The sequence below is a fragment of the Etheostoma spectabile genome, unplaced genomic scaffold (genome assembly GCF_008692095.1).
Source record: "Etheostoma spectabile isolate EspeVRDwgs_2016 unplaced genomic scaffold, UIUC_Espe_1.0 scaffold00004578, whole genome shotgun sequence".
Classification (NCBI taxonomy): Eukaryota; Metazoa; Chordata; class Actinopteri; order Perciformes; family Percidae; genus Etheostoma; species Etheostoma spectabile.
The window spans coordinates 52,556-74,817 of record NW_022603173.1 but is presented as its reverse complement, the minus strand read 5'-3'; the positions used below and the strand labels follow the sequence as shown (position 1 = coordinate 74,817).

At 42.5% G+C, this 22,262-nt stretch overlaps 6 non-coding genes and 1 pseudogene across 6 annotated transcripts; 3 read left to right on the top strand and 4 right to left on the bottom strand.

The window, feature by feature from the left end:
- The first annotated feature begins 2,327 nt into the window (after positions 1 to 2,327).
- trnat-ugu (transfer RNA threonine (anticodon UGU)) lies at positions 2,328 to 2,400 on the top strand. The gene has a single exon. It is a non-coding gene; the product is annotated as a tRNA-Thr (tRNA).
- A 766-nt stretch (positions 2,401 to 3,166) lies between these two features.
- Positions 3,167 to 3,238, top strand: trnaq-uug (transfer RNA glutamine (anticodon UUG)). The gene has a single exon. It is a non-coding gene; the product is annotated as a tRNA-Gln (tRNA).
- Positions 3,239 to 5,632: 2,394 nt separating this feature from the next.
- Positions 5,633 to 5,705, bottom strand: trnat-cgu (transfer RNA threonine (anticodon CGU)). The gene has a single exon. It is a non-coding gene; the product is annotated as a tRNA-Thr (tRNA).
- Positions 5,706 to 8,807: 3,102 nt separating this feature from the next.
- Positions 8,808 to 8,880, bottom strand: trnat-ugu (transfer RNA threonine (anticodon UGU)). The gene has a single exon. It is a non-coding gene; the product is annotated as a tRNA-Thr (tRNA).
- A 735-nt stretch (positions 8,881 to 9,615) lies between these two features.
- Positions 9,616 to 9,689, bottom strand: trnat-agu (transfer RNA threonine (anticodon AGU)). Its single transcript has one exon. It is a non-coding gene; the product is annotated as a tRNA-Thr (tRNA).
- A 1,500-nt stretch (positions 9,690 to 11,189) lies between these two features.
- On the bottom strand, positions 11,190 to 11,423 carry LOC116677220 (uncharacterized; annotated as a pseudogene).
- Positions 11,424 to 12,906: 1,483 nt separating this feature from the next.
- trnas-uga (transfer RNA serine (anticodon UGA)) lies at positions 12,907 to 12,988 on the top strand. The gene has a single exon. It is a non-coding gene; the product is annotated as a tRNA-Ser (tRNA).
- Positions 12,989 to 22,262: the final 9,274 nt, after the last annotated feature.

The window sequence follows — 22,262 nt, the reverse complement described above, 5'->3', positions numbered from 1 at the left end:
GCCCCCCCTTTGAGCTTATGTCCCCGCTTTGATCTTATGTCCCCGCTTTGATCTTATGTCCTGCTTTGATCATATGTTGTGCTTTGATATTTTCCTTTTTGATCTTATGTCCCCTGCTTTCATATTATTTCCCTGCTTTTATGTTATGTCCCCCTTCGATCTTATGTAAAATGTAAATGTAAATGTATTTTATTTATATAGCTCTTTACAACAACCGATAAGTGAACCAAAGTGCTTCACAACAAATAAAACCACAGATTTAAAACAATAATACACCACTAACAAAAATTACAATAATGAATGAGAAAAGTAAGAAAAGATAAAAAAATAAAAACAATACAATCAATACAAATGTGCCATCACATTACTAGGTACCAAACGCCACTTTAAAAAGATGCGTCTTAAGTCTTGATTTAAAAAGACCCAGGTCAGTAATGATAAGCATCTCACTGGGCAGCTTATTCCAGAGCTTAGGTCCAGAAACCTCGGTCACCCCAGTGTTTCAGTTTTGACCTGGGCACTTCCAACATGAGTTGATTTTGTCCCCCTTTGATCTTATGTACCCTGCTTTGATCTTATGTCCTGCTTTGATCTTATGTCCCTGCTTTGATCTTATGTCCCCACTTTGACCTTATGCCCCTGCTTTGATCTTATGTACATTGACCTAAACATGCTTCTCCGGGGGAGCGGGACATTCCCTGCAGGCTATGCTCGCGATTCCTAAGGGGATTGGCTGGTGGTCTGCCTGGACGTCCTGACTGTGGAAGACGTTGAAGACATATGGATAATTGGAATTCTGTTGGTGGGGCTCCTGATCATCGTCTCGTTGACCAATCGGAAAATTGGTAAGACAGCCGCCAGCAAATTTACCCATATGCTGTCTGGGGAACTTAAAGAGTGCCCACATGGAGTTATTGAGAGGATGAAGGTTTTACATCTAAGGGCTGACCAGTCCAGTGAACTGTCTCGCATCATCTCAGACCGGACCGTCGAAGCGCAGAAGGGGATTGATACTATCAGGGCCCAGTCTGTGGAGTTGCTTCGTGTGATCACCGGACTGGCAGAAAAGGTAGATGGACTGACAAAATCATTACATGAACTGGATGCTCGCGTGACGCTGAAGTCGGTAACAATTGAATGATGAACATTGATTCGAACAAATTACATTGAGTCACGCTAATTTGGATTGAAATTGATCAGCTATTTCCCCAGCCCCCCCACACTCACCCTTCACCCGAGCAGGAAAACAACCTGGCAGCTGGCCTCTGATCTTGTCCTGTACACTGGCTTATCTCTCCAAGGTCACGCCGATGAACTGAGCTTTTAACAACATAGACAGTCTGACGCTCATATTCACACACACAACTCAATGTCTCACACACACACCAAACACTACCAACCCCATCCCGCCCCGTATCCGTCTGACTGCCTCGATTTACGTGTTCCTCACTCCCTCCCAAGCCACCTCAAAACATTCCTTCATGTGTCCACATGAACTGTGTGTTGTCTTGTGCATTATATTGTTATATAATTTTGTTGCTGTCTGCATTGTTTCCTTTCTTTTCGAGAAAACGTGTGGTGGCGCTGTTCCATAGCTCCTGGTATGTCTGTCATACCTGGCGTACAAAGCTAATTCTGATTTTGATTCTGATTTGTGGCAGGCCATGACTGACAGATGAAGTCACAAGGACCCACGGGATCTCGCAAATTCATGTATGATCACGCGATATAACAGGATGTTCTTTCTATAAACAGAACCACAAAATCTGATGAATGAACTAGGTGTAAATTGTAGCTTAAACTTGCATGTGTTAGCTTAAGTCTGTGTTAATGTAGTTTTTGTGTGTAAACGGAACATACATTTTTCATTTGCTTCCAGCATTTCATATGTAGTATTGGGACTAGGTTGACATGGTTATGCAATCTGAGGTAATTGCTTCAACAACAAGGAGCTACTGGGATTTGAAATGAGGATCTCCTGTTTACTAGACAGGAACTTTGACCAACTATGCCACAACACCTCCTTGAGAGCTTGTACCTTTTATATATATATATATATATATATATACACATACAATGAGCTATAGAACAGGATTCCATCCATCCATCTTCGTCTTTCCTTTTCCGAGCGACTGGGGGATCCTGAGGCGTTACCAGGACAGGTTGGAGATATAATCCCTCTAACTAGACCTGGCTTGTTAAAAACAAGTGCTGGAGCTGTCATTCCATGTCTCCCGTTTCTCAACCCAAAAATAGTTTGGTGCATCGATCCTATCCACTAGCCAGTTTGCCGAAGAGGTATAAGTACCTGGCAGGTGTCTGTCACAGGCGCTGTAGCTTAGTGGTTAAAGCGCCTGTCTTGTAAACAGGAGATCCTGGGTCCAAATCCCAACAGTGCCTGCTTGTCAGTGAATATGTTATGTTATCTGCACTACAATGAGTTTATATTGTTTTTGCTATTGTGCTTAACAAGCATTATTTAATTTTGCCCAGTTGTGGCCTGTTGAGGGCCAATAAATATCAAAAGGGAAATGGATTGAATCCATTTTTTAATGCTTTTAAACCCTGTTTGATGGGGCTGATTGTGGCCCAGGTGTACACCAGGACCCTGTGACATCACTGTTGGGTGGGGTTTCAGGTGCATGTGATGCTGACTGAGGTCAGAGGTAAAATAAACATGAACTTTACCGGTCAAGGCACCTTGTGCGCTGACTGCCTGATTTTAACATCTTTGATGCTGCTGTAATAAAGGAAGGAAGAATCTATATGCCTTTGCATTTTGGATGCTTTTCTGTTGTTTAGATATGGCTACATTCACATAAGTATCCAAAGAGTACAATAATGCACTGTACTCTGTTCAGTTGTTTACACCAGGTTCCTCGTGGCCGCTGAATTGCAAGTACAGCCGCACCTTTTGTGAGCATCTGCTTTATCAACCCATGTAAAGTTACCATGTGTACACAGTAGACCTATCTACTGCTGTATTCATTGTTTTTGGCAAGAGCTTTAAAACCTATTCTTGACTTTTCTTGTTCCACATCTTGTGTGAACGCTTAGTTTACTAAATGACTTAAGTTAGCCAGTGATTGTTGTGTGCCTTCAATAGCATAAGTGTTAATATTATGGAAGAAGCTGCCTGGCAAACCAATGTTGCTTTTAGAACAGTGGGTCCATGGTGTAATGGTAAGCACTCTGGACTTTGAATCCAGTGATCCGAGTTCAAGTCTTGGTGGAACCGTTTTAAACCAAAGTACTGGTAAAATAAAATAATCAACCTCTACACTGTCCACATCTAGGCTAACGGGTAAAATATTCTTGGCTGTTTGACTGAAAACAGTATGTTGGTGGTGGCATGTTGACCTGTGACCTGTACTTCATGTTAACTGAAAGGAGCTCCAAATTTAGACTTAGTTGAACATATTGAAGATATTTCCACAATGGTGACCCAAATGTCAGTCTATTTCCCATCTAGTTGGGACATGTCTGGACACAGGTGGACATTTTGGACAGAAACATTGGTGGATCTTGATTCCCACCACAGGATTTAGCCTGCATTGCACATTGGGGTACAGAGTCGGTAAGATGTCTTCACATCCCGCGTAATGTACTGCCATTGTCAAGCACATTTCCACACTGGTGACTTTCTTCCATTTCCGCATAAACACACATATATTTGGGCTGACAAAAGGGAAACCTTCCTTTGATAACTATGACCTGGATGACTGAGTACCTAATATAGCATGACATAGTTGACTTACCATATTATTATTTCTGTGAGAGATCCTACTACACGTTGGAATATTCAGTCAGGATGGCTGAGCGGTCCAAGGTGCTGCGTTCAGGTCGCAGTCTCCAATGGAGGTGTAAGTTCGATTTGGGGATATTGTTTTTGTTTTGTTTGTTGTGGAGGTGTAGCTTAGGGGAGGTGATAAGATAAGTCGCTTTCAAGGGTTACACAGTCATCAGCACACATTTGCACACTGACTTTAAACAGTACATTCCCTTACCTACTTCACATACGCTCCTTTGGTTGCTTGGCCATTCTTATCAAATATGGCTGCCAGAAAGGGATGGGGACGAAGATGGTCCATCCTGTTTAATTAGTTACACAGTTAAGCAGTTACACTTATATTCCATGGTCTTCTTTTTATTTTATTAGCATGTTTATTGAGCTAAATTTGAGATAATTAGGGTGTTTGTGGGGTTGAGGGTATTCTGGTGTTGTGTAAATAAAGTAGGCAGGACTAGATTATAGCCGATAGATATCAGAGATCCACCCATTAACTTAATTTTTATGCGTTGTACTTTTCCCTTGCCGGGTGAGTTAGGGAAACTGTTACAGCATAGTGGAGTATTCGGTCCACCTCCACACGCGTAGTCTTCTCTTCAAGCAGACTTACTGCCTCCTGGTCTTTTCTTGACCTGGTTACCACTTTCTCATTTTTGTATGGCAGCACATCCAGCTGCTAGAGATTCTCAACAATCTGGAATAGCTCCATGTTGGAAGGAACAGTGGACTTGAGAAGGCACTGTTGCGGCCATAGTTGTTGCTCCATGATCCGTGCTGGGCCCTGAAATGTTCTCCCCCAGTCTGGTTCAAATGGTGAGTGGTCCATCTGGTGGACCGAGCTTCAATAGCTCTATGAGGGTGATGAGATGTGGATGATCAGTACCAATGGGAAGGAGTGGGCTGGCGTTCTCAAACTACTGAAGGGAGAGACCTGCCAGGTACTTATAGCTCTTCTGCAGACTGACTGGATAGGATTGATCCGCCAAGCCTAGGCGAGCTAAGCCGTTACTCCCAATACTGGCAGTCAGTATACTGTATGTTTAGCTTATACAAGGTAAAAGACAAATTTAAGACTTAACAGGGTTGCAACTTGTGGAGGTGCTGTGGCTTAGTTAAAGTGCCTGTCTAGTAAACTGGAGATCCTGGGTTCAAATCCCAGCAGCACCTCGTTGGTGTAGAGATTACCTCTTTTGGCGTCTCATTATCACCTCTGGGGATGAACCTGGATGTGTGGCAATGAAGAACTCAGTGTAAAGAACTGAACAGAGTACAGTGCAGTATTAGGCACTTTGGATACTTTATGTGAATGAAACAATGTCTAAACAACAGAAAAGCATCCAAGATGCAAAGGCATATAGGGAAGGAAGATACTTTGAGAAATTACAGTTTATTGGCGGTGCAGATCTTTACCATTTGGCTCCCTCTTCTTAGATCCATGACGACCCGGTGATTCTTCCTTCAGTTGCATATCCCAATATAGTCAACTAATATAAAAAGATCCATTTATTAAAGTTTGTTACAGCAGCATCGAAGACGTTAAAATCAGTTCAGTAATCAGTAATCAGTTCAATAAAGTTCATGTTCATTTCACCTCTGACCTCAGTCAGCATCACACGCATGAAACCCCACCCAACAGTGATGTCACAGGGTACTGGTGTACACCTGGGCCATGTTCAGCCCCAACAAAACAAGGTTTAAAAGCATTAACAAATGTGTTTAATCCATTTCGCTTTTGATATTTATTTGCCCTCAACAGGCCACAACTGGGCAAAATTAAATGCTTGTTAATCACTACAGCAAAAACATAAACTCTTTGTAGTGCAGATACTGTAAGAGATAATTAGGCACTGCTGAGATTTAAACCCAGGATCTCCTGTTTACGAGTCAGGCACCTTAACCACTAAGCTACAGCGCCTGTGACAGGTGAGCCTGTCATGCAAGAATACAATGAGCTAGTGAACAGGCTTCCAGCCATCCATCTGCGTCCACCAGCTCCAGCAGGGGACTGGACAAAATTCCCTTTTCCAAGCGACTGGGGGATCCTGAGGCGTTCCCAGGCCAGGTTGGAGATATAATCCCTCCACCTAGTCCTGGGTCTTCCCCGGGGCCTCCTCCCAGCTGGACGTGCCTGGATCACCTCCCTAGGGAGGTCCCCAGGAGGCATCTTGACCTGGTCACCAGCTCATTTTTGTATTGCAGCACATCCAGCTGCTAGAGCTTCTCAACAATCTGGAAGAGCTCCATGTTGGAGGGAACAGTGGACGTCAGAAGCGGCCAAAATGCGTTTCCTCAGGAGGGGGCTGGCATCTCTAACCCAATGGATGGTGGGGGCTTTGAGTAAAGCCGCTGCTCCTTTGCGATGAAAGGAGCCAGTTGAGGTGGTTAAGGCATCGGGTAAGGATGCTTCCGGGGGGCCTCTGTAGAGAGCTGGTCCAGGCACGTCCAGCTGTGAGGAGGCCTCGGGGAAGACCCAGAACTAGGTGGAGAGAGTACATATCCAACCTGGCCTGGGAACGCTTCAGGATCCCCCAGTCGGAGCTGGTTGATGTGGCTCGGCAAAGGAAGGTTTGAGGTCCCCTGCTGGAGCTGCTGGACAAAGATGGATGGATGGAAGGAACCCTTTTACTAGCTCATTGTATTCTTGCAAGACGGACTCAGCTGCAGGAGGCGCTGTAGCTTAGTGGTTAAAGCAACTGTCTCGTAAACGGGAGATCCTGGGTCCAAATCCCAGCAGTACCTGGTTGTCGCTTACAGGAGTGTTTCCACGTGGTTGCCAATACTTAACATGTGCAACCTAGTTAATGCCTGATTTTTTAGATCACTAAAGTGACATGTGATGTTGTTTTGTACCATAACATTACATGTGTCCATATAAAGCGAAAAAAAGCCTTTTGTAGGAGGTGTTTTTGCAACTTTAGTGTGAAGATTATAAAGTTTTTATTATCATGAATTTCAGTCTTACCTTGGAAGCTTAGGGCTCCTGCACACTGCCTGCATGGCGTGAGCGTGTCAGCTGAGGTTAGAATGCCTACTGTATTGGTCAATACTGTTAACATGGGAGGAATAAAAATAGACACGCCACACAGCAAACGCTATGTTGACTGTTGAGGAGGACTAAATTAGGACTGTGTTTTAAGCTTTCCATGGCTTTCCATGAGAAATGGCATGATAACAGCTGTTTTCAGTGTTGATGGAACATGGCCTGACCGGAGGGAGCGGTCCACCTTGTGGAGGTTCTGTGGCTTAGTTGGTTGAAGTGCCTGTCTAGTAAACAGGAGATCCTGGGTTCAAATCCCAGCAGCACCTTATTGGTGCTCATGTCAACCCAATCCCTGTTAAAGTACCCTGGTAGCAAATGAAAATGGTATGTTACATTTACACAGAAACACCAATAACATGCCCACAAGGTGTTCTATTTGCCTGATAACTAATGAAATTAATTAATAAATGCACTACTTTGGCTCCACTACAGTTCTGTGTCAGTCAACTGCTCCATTTCACTCACCACAGAGTGAACTTTAACCAACTAAGCCACAGCACCTCTGGGGATGAACACGGCTGCACGGCTATATTGGAGGCACTCGGTGTAAACAACTGAACAGAGTACAGTGGAGTATTGTGCACTTTGGATACTTTATGTGAATGTAGCCATGTCTAAACAACAGAAAAATATCCAAGATGCAAAGGCATATAGGGAAGGATGATATTTTGAGAAATTACAGTTTATTGGCGGTTGACCTCAACTGAGGAGGTAATAGAGCGGTGGAAGGTGATTCTTCCTTCAGTTGCATATCCCGATATAGTCAACAATATCAAATAATTGATTTATTAATTTTCATTCCAGAAGCATCGAAGACGTTAAAATCCGACAGTCAGCGCCCAAAGTGCCTTAGCCATTAAAGTTCATGTTTATTTCACCTCTGACCTCAGTCAGCATCACACGCCTGAAACCTCACCCAACAGTGATGTCACAGGGTACTGGTGTACACCGGGGCCACATTCAGCCCCAACAAAACAAGGATTAAAAGCATTAAAAAATGGGTCCAATCTAATTCCCTTTAGATATTTATTGCCCATCAACAGGCCACAACTGGGCAAAATTAAATTATGGTTGTTAAGCACTTTAGCAAAAATAAATAACAAATATATACACTTTGTAGTGCAGATAACATAAATATTAACTGATAATGAGACACTTCTGGGATTTGGATCCAGGATCTCCTGTTTACAAGACACACGCTTTAACCACTAAGCTACAGCACCTTCTACAGACAAGCCTGTCTTGCAAGAATACAATGAGCTAATGAACAGGGTTGCTTCCATCCATCCATCTTTGTCCAGCAGCTCCAGTAGGGGACCCTTACGAACTCCGGCAAATGAAAACAGCTGAACGTGTCCTTGAGCGACGCCTCAGGACTCACTATTCATAGGCAGGCCTACCGAGAACAACAGAAGTCTTATGCAAGGACCTTGAGAGATGAGAGACCCTTTCCCCACAGCCCTGGTAAAATCCAACCTCCATGCCATAAGTCCCCTCATCACAAAGGTCATTAACCACTCCCTCCGGTCAGGCCATGTTCCATCAACACTGAAAACAGCTGTTATCATGCCATTTCACATGGAAAGCCATGGAAAGCTTAAAACACAGTCCTAATTTAGTCCTCCTCAACAGTCAACATAGCATTTGCTGTGTGGCGTGTCTGTTTTTATTTCTCTCATGTTAACAGTATTGACCAATACGGTAGGCATTCTAACCATGCAGGCAGTGTGCAGGAGCCCTAAGCTTCCAAGGTAAGACTAAAGGAATTCATGATAATAAAAACTTTATAATCTTCACACTAAAGTTGCAAAAACACCTCCAACAAAAGGCTTTTATTTGCTTTACATGGACACATGTAATGTTATGGTACAAAAGAATATCACAAGTCACTTTAGTGATCTAAAAAATCAGGCAATAACTGGGTTGCACATGTTAAGTATCAGCAACCATGTGGTAACACTTCATACAGTGATAACCAGGCACTGCTGGGATTTGGACCCAGGATCTCCTGTTTACAAGACAGGCGCTTTAACCACTAAGCTACAGCGCCTCCTGCAACTAAGTCCGTCTTGCAAGAATACAATGAGCTAGTGAAAAGGGTTCCCTCCTTCCATCCATCTTTGTCCAGCAGCTCCAGCAGGGGACCTCAAACTACCCTTTCCCGAGCCACATAAACCAGCTCCGACTGGGGAATCCCGAGGCGTTCCCAGGCCAGGTTGGAGATGTACTTTCTCCACCTAGTCCTGGGTCTTCCCCGAGGCCTCCTCCCAGCTGGACGTGCCTGGACCAGCTCTCTACGGAGGCCCTCAGGAGGCATCCTTACCAGATGACCCAACCACCTCAGTTGTTTACACCAAGTACCTCCATAATGGCCATGCATCTGTGTTCATCCCCAGAGGTGCTGTGGCTTAGTTGGTTAAAGTGCCTGTCTAGTCAGCAGAAGTTCCTGGGTTCAAATCCCAGCAACACCTTGTTGTTGCAGAGATGACCTGTACTTGTTTTTAAGTTGCCTGCTAATCAGATGTTGTTGTGGGCGGGGCATTAAGTCTGACTCAGTGGTGAGTGAAATGGAGCAGTTGACTGACACAGAACTGTAGTGGAGCCAAAGTAGCGCATATATTAATTAATTTCATTAGTTATCAGGCAAATAGAACACCTTGTGGGCATGGTATTGGTGTTTCTGTGTAAATGTAACAGGCGATTTTCATTTGCTACCAGGGTACTTTCACAGGGATTGGGTTGACATGATGATGACACGCCAAAAGAGGTAATCTCTCCAACAGCAAGGTGCTGCTTGGATTTGAACCCAGGATCGCCTGTTTACTAGACAGGCACTTTAACCAACTAAGCCACAGCACCTCCACGAGCAGCTACCCTGTTAAGTCTTAATTTGTCTTTTACCTTGTATAAGCTAAACATACAGTATACTGACTGGCAGTATTGGGAGTAACGGGTTAGCTTGCCTAGGCTTGGCGGATCAATCCTATCCAGTCAGTCTGCAGAAGAGGTAGAAGTACCTGGCAGGTCTCTCCCTTCAGTAGTTTGAGAATGCCAGCCCACTCCTTCTCATTGGTGCTGATCATCCACATCTCACCCCCATTGAGCCAGTGAAGCTTGGTCCACCAGGTCGACCACTCACTATTCGAACCAGACTTGGGGGGGGACGTTTCAGAGCCCAGCACGGATCGTGGAGCAACAGCTACGGCCGCAACAGTACCTTTTGACGTCCACTGTTCCTTCCAACGTGGAGCTCTTCCAGATTGTTGAGAATCTCTTGCAGCTGGATGTGCTGCCATACAAAAATGAGAAAGTGGTGACTAGGTCAAGACAAGACCAGGAGGCAGTAAGTCTGCTTGAAGAGAAGACTACGCGTGTGGAGGTGGACAGAAAACTCTGCTATGCTGTAACAGTTTCCCTAACTCACCCGGCAAGGGAAAAGTACAACGCATAAAAATTAAGGTAATGGTTGGACCTCTGATATCTATCGGCTATAATTTAAACATATAAGTTCAGATTTTTTTGTTCTGCAAGCTCTCACCTTCGGCCCCATATTTCCCTTCATATGAGTCAGAGCCAGCAGCACTAAGGAAGAGCAGCCTCTCCTACGGCGAGTGGTGGCGACCCACGGGGAAACTTTGGTTTCCCAGTCAGTTCCAGTAGTACAGGTGAGAAAGTGGTGGATAAAACGAGGACTGTGGGTCGGCGTTGTTGGTACGTGAGTGGAAATACATCCAACATGCTAACGCATATCCAACGCCATCACCCAGACATGCCAATCACTGGAACGAGACAAAAAAAACTGTCCAGCGTCTCCTCCCTTCAGTGCTTAACCAGCCTTTAGACACAAATACAAATAGGGCCAAAAAAATCACTGAATCAATCAGGATTTCCACATCACCTTCAATGCCCCGTATCTACTCGTAGAGTAACCTGGCTTCAAGTATTTGCTGTATGTACGCAAACCTCGTTACAACACGCCATCCCGTCCACCGGGACTTCAGTGTACCGTTCCACCCCTTTAATACATGTCAATCAAGCTGAGCCTGTAAAGGCCACACCGTCTGATTAGTCAAGTGGAAACACCTGTGGGAGTGGAACATGGATGTGTAGAGATGGGCTTTCAAACAATGCACATTTTTTTACATGTCAAAGTAGGAAAAGCAAAGGTAGAAATAAAATTGAATCATGGTTTAACTCAGTTTACATTTTTACTCTGGACATAAGACATTAAAGTCAAGAAGGTAGGTGTTAACCCTTTCAAGGAACCTTGTCCACCATGGACTAAACATACTTCAAGACTTACTATGACTTAGCATATTTGGTTACCTTCACACATTTAATTTCTACATATCTGCTACTACCACTCTGATCATATTCCCTTCCTCAATGCTCCATAAAGAAGCAAAGAATGATCATCAATGACAAAGAGCACATGAAGTGAATTATTACTCTCTGTCAGCTTCACGCTCAGAAAGGAATATCACGCCTCATCATCGTCGTCGTCGTCGTCGTCGTCGTCGTCGTCGTCGTCCAATTTAGAAACACATTCCTCAAGTCAGAAACTTTAGAAATGATCCCTGAAAGTATAGTCTTGGTTAGACTGGGGGGGGGGAGGGAACTGCATCTCATTCACTGCAGAGTGATTGTCACTCAGGGTTCAGAGGGACAGAAGCTAATCGTTATGTGCTCCAGATGACTCTGAGGTGAGAAAATCTATTTAGATCTTTAAGAAGACCGATATGTAGATTGAATTAGATTATATTATATATTATATTATATATATATTATATATTATATATATATTATATATTATATACCGCCCACTTACTGCGTTGCGCAACTCTGAACTTCCTGCCGGCTGCTGCGTGGCGCAGCATTTTGTATTCGTCATTGGTTCAAAATACACATGAGGCGGGTCTTGTTGGCTATTTAAAGTCATGTGACCACCAAAATGTAGTGTAGTTTGCTGAAAATTATGTCAATCAACCAGACATACATGTGCGTTTGTTTATGAAGTTTTGAGAGACGAGCGAGAAAACGGCTCCGACAGAGGAAGTGGTAGATTATGATGAGGACATTCTCCCTCCCAAACTCCTCACTATCTTCCACCTCAATGTCTCTCCCCTTGCTGTCAAAATCCTCCTCTGATTGCCTTGTAGCCGTTTTCTTGCTCGTCTTTCAAACATTCATAAACAAACGCACATGTATGTTTTATTGATTGACGTGATTTTCAGCAAACTACGGTACATTTTGGTGGTCACATGGCCAACAAGACCCACCTTATGTGTGTTTGAGCCAATGACAGTGCGTTCTCTGCTGCCCGCGTCATGAAAAGACTGACAAATACAAAATGCTGCGCCACGCAGCAGCCGGCAGGAGGTTCCGAGTTGCGCAACGCAGTAACCGGCGGTAGATGTGTCGTCGCGAAGCATCCGGCGCAAACGGGTTAAGGAAAAACTGAGGTGGTTGTTTTTGGAGCAAAAGAGGAATGATTAAAGTCTGCGCTCAGCTTCAAACAACAATGTTAAAAACAACAGACAAAGCCAGAAATCTTGGTGTAGTCATGGACTCAGACCTGAATTTTAACAGCCACATTAAGACAATTACAAAGTCAGCCTATTATCACCTTAAGAATATGTCAAGTGTTAAAGGACTTATGTGTCAACAGGATTTGGAAAAACCGGTCCATGCTTTCATCTTCAGTAGACTTGACTACTGTAACGGTGTCTTTACAGGTCTCCCTAAAAAATCAACCAGACAGCTGCAGCTGATTCAGAACGCTGAAGGCTGAAGACCTTTCCTTTTGATGCTGCCTTTCTTTAAATGGTTGTTAATTTCTTTAATGTTTGATTTCGTATACTGCACTGTAAATTTTCTTCTTGTGTTTTATCTGATTTTATTTTTTAACTGTTTATTCTTGTGTTTTATCTCTTTTTATTTTTTAACTCTTTTTTAACTGTTTTTGTATAAAGTACTTTGAATTGCTCTGTGGCTAAAAAGTGCTATACAAATAAAGCTTCCTTGCCTTGAATAGGTTATCAATATTACTGTAAATCAGTATTACACTGCTTTTCATGTTGTCGTGGCCGAGTGGTTAAGGCGATGGACTTGAAATCCATTGGGGTCTCCCCTCGCAGGTTCGAGTCCTGCCGACAACGAAAGCCATAATTTAATGGTTATCACAAATCTCATTATACCAAATGGCAGATGTGCCGTCATGGACAATCTTGTAATATCTCATAGGTACTGGAAGCCACCAATGCATCTCTGAGCATTTACTTTCAGTCTCAATGACCAGATGTGTTGCAAGATTTGCAGTGAACGTTATATTGTCCAGCGATGGTGGTATAGTGGTGAGCATAGCTGCCTTCCAAGCAGTTGATATGGCTTTGATTCCCAGCCAGTAACTTTCTTTGAGTGACGTTACTTGCTTTGTTTGTCAAGAAGTAACCAGAAAGGTTACTCTCCCAACCCGGTTTGATAAAAATTTAGATCTTGGTTATATCGCACAAATAAGGGAGCATAACAATCAATCAAGCTGCCTCCATGAGGATCCACAGACATAGACATGTTCCACCACCCGCAATTAAGCCTGTCTCCTCAGCTTCTAGGCACCGCTGCATCACCTCCTCTTCAGCTGGAGAGTTTACATCTGCGTTTGTGAGCTCACAGTTTTATGCCAAGAAGGGTCTGGTCTCTCCCTCTTCCCCAGATAACATTCTCTCTGTGTTCCAATCCACATGCACTGAAATCCTAGACTCTATTGCCCCTTATCGGATTAAAGCTGTTAAACCTAAGGCGGACCCCTGGCTAAATGACACCAAGTGGGCCCTCAGGCAACACTGCAGACAAGTTGAACAAAGATGGAAAGACAATCTACATGTGACACTGGGTGTATTAAGGGACAGTCTATCACATACCAGAATGCTGTGAAGGTGGCGGAGATGCAGCATCTCTCTTCTGTCATAGCTAGCAATTGCCACGAACCTAGATTGTTATTTAATACTATTAACTCCGTCATAAATCCATGCACCTCTGCTCCAACAGATGTGTCAATTAGTACATGTGAGAAATGTCTTGGTTATTTTATTGACAAAGTAGCATCTATCTGGGAAATTACCAGTGCTAATTTTAAGGTATTGTATCTGCTTCTCCTACACACTCAGCTGTGTTTGAGGAATTTAAGCCTGTGTTGAGGTTGTACAACACATGAAACCTGCCAACTGTCCCTTAGACATTGTCCCAGCCAGAATGGTGAAGGAGGTTTTTAATAGCACCATTGGGGCGAGTCTTCTTACTCTTTTTAAGTTAATTGCTAAGCCTGTACTTTGTTACTTTTACTTGAGTAAAGAAGTTAAATCAGTACTTCTACTTTTACCAGAGTATTTGTTAACACAATTATCTGTACTTCTACTTGAGTATGGCCAGTGAGTACTTTTGCCATCTCTGACGGTCATTGGTATGCAGGTCACTTGATGTAATACAAGCAAATACATAAGGCCCCACCCAACAGTTTTGTGATAAATGGCGTGCAACTGTATGTCAATGATCAAGCTTGTTGCTGTGACCAAGAAACCACCAGCACAATGACTGATACATCATCAGTTCCGGAATTTTCTTGGATGCCAAATATTTGAATTCAAAGTCAGAATCCAATTGACATGTAAGAACAATACAATGCACGTCCAGCTTCTACATTTCCGCATGAGTCAGCTTCCCCAATTTCTAAGGAAATATAAACAGGAAAATCGCCTGATAAGCATACATGTGTAGCTCAACCTCAAAAAGCCATAAAACAAATGCTTGTGGCTTAAAGATCGAGCTCCCGCTCATTAACCATCAAACAGGCGCAGTCTCTGTGGCGCAATAGGTCAGCGCAGTCGGCTGTTAACCGAAAGGATGGTGGTTCAAGTCCACCCAGGGAAGTTTGTAGCTAACAAAGAAGCCAAAGACGGAAAGGATTGCCAGACCTGTTATTGTTTTTAGGGAGCAGATTTACAGCTATACACTTTGTGGCTCACACAGTGGCTAACCTTTGTTGCCATCAAAGATGCTATTTGGACCTCCAGAAACTTGCTGGTAAGAAACCACAAGCAGATCCCCCCGTGGCTGTGATCAGGATGGCTGCAGTATCTAAGTAGTATGTGTTTTATGATTGTACTTTTGTTTTTGAATGGTACATGAACATATTTTAAAGAGTGGGTTTATATGCTGCGAATTTTGGCAAATTGTTTTGATCACTTGAGGTATTTCAATGAAGTCTTTGGTCTTTGACAGTTACCTTGCAATCTAAAACTGTATATCCTATTGTCTCTAGAACAATAGTTGGCAGTTGGAGGAGTAATGGCTCTTTACAGTGAATATGCAAAAGAAGATGTTCACAAGTTCAACCCAGGTAAATGCTCAGCCCATAGTCACACAGACCTAAACCTACTCACTTAATGCTGGTTACAATATTCTAATAATCAACAATGCCAGAGAAAAATGACAAAGTGTGACAAAGCTAATTTTTTTTTAATAAAGTATTAGCAGTTTTTAATAAAGTATTGGCTTTTTACTTGCAAAGGCTTTTTTTCCATAACATTAACAAGCATATCGTTAGTTACGGTCCCTGCTTCTGTCACAATGTGGAGAGTTGATACTTACAGGTATTGTGGCCGAGTGGTCTAAGGCGCTGGATTTAGGCTGCTGTCTCTCTGGAGGCGTGGGTTCAAATCCCACCACTGCCATATTCCAGCTATATTACACAGTTGGAAGCCAACCAATGTGGTCTCTTACAGCTGTGTCATTTGGCTTGAACTGGGTGAAGTAACTAGAATCATCCGTCAATCACCTTGCTGGGATTGTTCCTTGTTAACCTGAGGTTCAACGAACCTTCCTTTCCAGCACTTTGGAGTAGAAAATCAACAAATAATTGTGATAATTAATTGTGATCTCCATATTGATCAAAGTAATTGTTACTGGCCATAATCATGCAGCTCAAAGAGATTTTATCAAACCAGGTTGGGCAAGTAACCTTTCTGCTGACTTCTTGTAAAAAAAGAAAGTACAACAACCCAAAAAGAGTTACTGGAATGGCTGGGAATCGAACACAGGTCAACTGCTTGGAAGGCAGCTATGCTCACCACTATACCACCATCGCTGGACAATGTAATGTTCACTTCAAATCTTGTAATACATTTGGGCATTGAGACTGGTTCAAATCTGGCTCGAACGAGCAGTCTTTTCCAGAGTTTCCCTTCAGGGATCAATAAAGAATTTCTGATTCTGATGTAGAGTTGGACAGACAACCCAAAAGTATAATACTTCTTGCCGAGACATAACAAGAAACAACAAAACTGACTATTGTAAGTAATGAATGGCTTCATGAATAGACAACCATCATCCCAATGTATGCCATTAACAGTCTATGAGTGGTCAATTAGAGTCCAATGACCTTCTTTGGGGCAACTCCTTTTTCCTCCAGATAGAGCTCATTCAGCATTAGAAAGTACCAGTTAGTGCTGAATATCTATTCCAAAACTCCCATTCTTTTATTTATTTAGCCAGCGGTGGACAACTGCTGAAATGTACTTGCTCTGCATGTGTTAGTGTCTGATGATGAACTCACAACCAAGACAACCCCAAAGAGAAGCACTTATGAACACAATGATCATCAGTGTCTTTATTTGAGGTGATCTGAATGTGATTACAATGACATCTTAAGTTACAGTCTTAACCAATAGAAACGTTTATGAACATTTGTGCAAAAAGGTATAGAGCTACATGTCAGATTGTCGTGGCCGAGTGGTTAAGGTGATGGACTAGAAATCCATTGGGGTCTCCCCGTGCAGGTTCAAATCATGCCGACAACGAGCGCTGTTTTTTAAGAGTGGTAGCCAACCAATGACACATCACAGTATACCAAATCGCAGATGTGCCTTCATAAACAATATTGTCTTATCTCAAAGGTACTGGAAGCAACCAGTCTCCACCAATGTATTTCTTATCAATCTGTCTTACAAGATTTGCAGTGAACGTTGTATTGTCCAGCAGAAAGGCAACAGGTTTGTTACTTTTCGACTATGATTTATACCATAGCATTGCAAGCATTTTGCCCAGGTTTGATTTCAAGCCACCGCATATTTCAATTTCCTTGCGGGAGTCATCCCAAAAGGATTAATAAAGATAAGTCTAAGTCTATCTCAGAAAAAAGTCAAAAGAATTTCAAAATCTTCAGGGGATGTAGCTCAGTGGTAGAGCTCATGCTTTACATGTATGAGGACCTGGCATCTCCAGCAGGTATTATGGTAGAGTCTTTAAAAGAGCTGCAACAGATATTACCTCCTGTGGTAATCTGACTGGTAGACAACACAACAAGCACTTTGAACGTACATGTTTTACAGTTTCTATTTACAGTATTTATTACTTGTAGTGTAGTATATTTACTGTATTACACTCCAGTTTTTATGTGTGTTACAGCGGGAATAAAAGGTATGAGCACTGTAGTTTCTTTTTTTCTGGGTGAAATAATCTCAACATGCCATTAAGTTTACTCTTCAGCAGGTGGAGACATTTCACTTCAGACACTTGCAACATCAGTTGCTGTGTTAAACATCAACAGACTGGATATATACTTACTGAAGATACAAAGCACAGGAAATAGTAGAAGATGGTTTCGATCCATCAACCTCTGGGTTATGGGCCCAGCACGCTTCCGCTGCTAATATTAATATAAAGGCTTATATTGCAATCTCGTCACCCTACATGTAGGTGTACCTATATTTAAATAAACACACTGTAGCAAAGTTTATGTAGTGTTTTTTTAATTTTACCTGTTTTTTTTTCTGTGAGGGACAGCTCTGTCAGGCTTATTTATGTAGCATGTAAGCTAGCATTGGCTAACTAGCAGCCAGCCTGCTTCTAAACAAATACTTTTTAATTATCTCAACACTTTTTAACAGTCAAACTGAAACACTGGCAGTGAGCTCCAGGTCCTGCAGCTGCAGACGGACATGGATAGCTTCAGACCCGCTCACCACTAGTGTTGGTGGATTAGCAAGCTAGCGTTAGAAAACTAACCCTGCTTATAAATAAATACCTTTTAATTATCTCAACACTGTTAACAGTCAAACTCAAACAATGGGGTGAGCTCCAGGTCTTGCAGCCACGGACGGACCACCATCAGTGGGTATAATGCGTGCCTTTTAAATTACTTTTTTTGTTTTGTTAGCGGGCTGGTTGGTTAGTTCGCTAACGCTAGCTTGCTATTCCACCAACACTGGCGGTGGGCTCCCGGGGTGTTGCGCCGCTGCTACCGGGTCTGGAGCTTTCCATGTCCATAGTTGCCAAGTCCGCTTATTATAAGCGACTTTGGGCTTGTTTTTTTGTAAAGTCGCTTACAAATATTGGAAGTCGCGGGTTGCGGTTTTTTTGGGCTTGTTGCAAAAGTGTAGTTGCTTATTTGGGCTTGTTCCCAGCTCCATAACCAGTTGTTATTTAAACGTAGGAGTTTAATAATAATAATAATTTATTTGACAGGGACAGTGTACATTAATCAACATTGCTGTAAATGCACCAGAATTAGCCAAAAGGCTATTTTTCATCCGTTGTCCCGTTATCAGTTTGTCTTGCCTGTTACCTTTATCCCTCCCCTTTCCCCATACACACAGGAGACAGCGAGTTTTTTCCTACTTCTAACTGGCTCTGGCCCAGATGGCAACGAGTACCAGCCAATCAGAAGCAGAGCAGGTCAATCTGTTTTTTCTGGTTAGGAAATGAAATAAAATTAAATGAAAATACGCGCGGGTCTCAAGTTTCGCGACCAATGAAGACGAAATGAGATTTTATTCTAGCCTCTTCTCTCTAAGTGAAGCTCCCTAAGGCGCAATTTTGATGTTAGCAAGCCATCATCACCTTCCGTCAGCGTTCATTGTTGACTGCCATTCATTTTGTCGTCACTTTGACAGCGAATAACTGTCTATGGTCGTGACTGGACTGTAGTTAGGAGAGTTTTGGAGCATGCCCGGGACAAAGTGGGCAAAGTACGGCAAAAAATACAACAAAGACTGGGAGAAAGAAAAAGGACTGAAGGAATGGATTCAACCCGCTGGGGACGACTCAAAAGCACTGTGCAGGTTTTGTAAGTGCGAAATACGTTCACACCATGCAGACCTCGTACAGCATGCTAGCACAAAAAAACATAAAAAAAATGCAGCACCGTTCTCCTCAATAAGGCTTACGGACATAGGGTTTACAGTCTCCAAACAGAACGAGTCAAGACAGAGAGCTGAGCTGAAGGTAGCCACCTATGTAGCTTGTCACACATCCATTAAATCATCGATCACCTTGGGGAGTTAATTTGCTCAACTTGTGACAAAGACATCAAAATGCACCGGACAAAATGCACAGCATTGATTAACCATGCCATTGCTCCGTGTATGTTTACAGAACTTAAGAGGGATATTGGAGGTGCTGAATACTCCCTTGTTATTGATGAAAGCACAGACATATCATCGGTCAAGCAACTGTGTGTGGTAATCCGCTACTTCAGTTTGACACTGAACAAAGTTGTGTCCACCTTTTTGGGTTTGATAAACTTGGAAGGTGAAACAGCAGAGGCTATTGCCTCCACTTTGACCCGTTTTCTACAGAGTATTGGAATGGACATTAAAAAGTGCATTGGATTAGGTACAGATGGATGTAGTGTCATGGTAGGGAAGAGGAATTCAGTGTACACTCACCTTCTCCAGAAAAAACAAAATCTCCAGCTGCTCAAGTGCGTATGCCATTCCATACAGCTGTGTGTGAGCAAGGCAGTGGAGACCCTCCCACGCAACCTTGAATACTTGGTCTCTCATTCTCACAACTGGTTTTCCACAGTGCTCTTTGCCGCCGTGAGTATGCAAAGATCTACAGCCTCATCAATCCTGGTGAAATCCCTTTGATGCTTTTACAGATGTCAGGTACACGGTGGCTTTCCATCCATGATTGTTGTTTGCGCATACTTAATCAGTGGGATGAACTGAAGCTTCACTTTCAGCTATCCAAAGACCACCAGAGATGTTATGATGCTGAAATCCTGCACCAGATGTACAGTGACCCTGTTAACAAACTGTACCTGCTGTTTTTAATGCCTTTTCTACAAGAATTCAACAGGATAAACAAGCTGTTCCAGCAGGACAGGGGCAATCCATTCAAAATGTTGGAGTGTCTGCTTCTTTTCTTTCGCTCCCTCATCTCCAGAGTGGTGAGACCTGGAATGGTCCCCACATCAGATGAACAACTGCTTTCAGTCGACATAACGGACCCTTGTGTTTTGTTACCTGTGGGTGCAGTCAATTATGGGGTCACCTTCATGATGGCATTGGATGAGGCAAGAATGGAGAGCACGGCTGAGAGAAATATAAAGAGCAGGTGCCGTGACTTCTTGGTCGAAGCGGGCAAACAAGTGCAACAGAGACTCCCAGCTAACATCCAGACATGGAAATCTATGGCTGTGTTCAGTCCAACTGTCATCCTGTCACAAACAAAACCACAGCTCAGCTCAGTCTCAATGCTGAATCTCTACTCTGGTGATCTTGCAGTTCTTGAAACACAGTATCAGGCTGTTGCATATCACCCATGGACAAACAAGGAAGATAGCCAGGCAGAGGCCTTTTGGGTTGAAGTGCTCAATTACAAAGACAGCAGTGGAGACCACACTTACAAAAATCTTGCCCTCTTTTCTCTGTCATTGCTTGCGATGCCTTTGAGCAATGCTGACGTAGAACGAGTGTTCTCACAGATGAGCCTGGTCAAGTCCCAACTGAGGAACCGAATGGGTCAAGAAACTCTCAGCAGCATACTCCACATAAAATACGGACTGAGAAGACAAGGCATATGCTGCAAGGACTTTGCCCCAAGCCAAGAGATGTTCCAGCGCTTCAATAGTCGCATTTACTCTCTGAGTGGAGCAACAGAAAGCAGGGAGATGGATGTAGATGAAGACAGTGAAGATGGATTTTAATTAAGGTAAGCACTGTTACTGTATCATTTTTTATTAGAGCCAGGATGTGATGCTAAGAAGGAAAGTTGTTTTGATGAATGATGATAATCCTCAAAGTACTGTAATATTTAATCCATTTAGGGTATCCTAGGTATCCATCTTCCAGTGTTATAGCTGAAGTATAATTTGACCGTATCCCTCATTAGAAAATCTTACCTTCTCTTTCTGCAGCACAAGTTCTGGCCTCTACACATGAAGGAGACAGCAGTGGAGGTATGAAGATACACCTGAGGAATTCCCCAAAGACATCAGAACATGACCATGTTCTACAGAGAGTGAAACTCTGTACCTGTCCTGTGGCATCTTAAGCTCATATGCCACTTTGAAATTTTACTTTGATTGGCCCTCTTTGGGTCACCACACCTCCTCAACTAAAATAGAGGATAGTTACATTCTTATTTCAAGTTTTTGTTATGTTTGTTTTCATTATTTATATGGTTTTATTATATTCTTGTTTGAATGTAGGCCATCACAAATGTCTGGATGTGGAACTAAAACATGTTGAATGTTTCAGGATATTTAAGATATTTTCACATATTTTCATTCAAATTATTAATCATTGTTTACTTTGCACCTTGGTACCTGAAGCAACTTGAAAAGTAATGGTGGTGTTATTCTATATACACAGTGGCTTAAGAAAGTTTACACACCCATGCTAAAGTTGATTAAAAAGAGGAATCTTTTGGAAATGGATCTTAATGCCTTAATTAAAACAAATGTAGGAAAATCCAACCTTTTAAGGACACCAATTTCCTTTTGAATTAATAATGTATTGTTAATAAATAAATGTTCTTCCTTAAAATACAGGGGGCATAAGTATACACACCCTTATGTTAAATTTCCATAGAGGCCCTTTTTTTTAAAGGCCAGTTATTTCATGGATCAGGATACTATGCATAAATAGAGATTAGCATGGTTTCATTTCAGTTAGACTGATAGCTGGTGTGATTTACATTGAGAGATAATTTTATGGAAGGTTCCCCATGCAGATCTCTAGGGATGGTGAAGGGTATGTGTTGATGTGGGGGGTTATTTTAATTCCAAAGGCCAAGGGAACTTTATCAGGATGCATAGTATCCTGATCCATGAAATAACTGGCCTTTAAAAACAAAAATGGGCCTGTATAGGAATTTAACATAGGGAAGTGTATACTTATGCCCCCTGTACTTTAAGGAAGAACGTTTATTTATTCATGATACATTATTCATTCACAGAGATAATTGGTGTCCTTAAAGGTTGGATTTCAATAATTTTTTTGAATTAAGGCATTAAGATCAATTTCCAAAAGATGTTTTTTTATTCCTCTTTTTAGTCAACTTTAGCATGGGTGTATATATATGTGTGTATATGTATGAATGTATATGAGGCTAAAGTTTTCAGTCTCAAATGTTCAAATGGTTTTGACT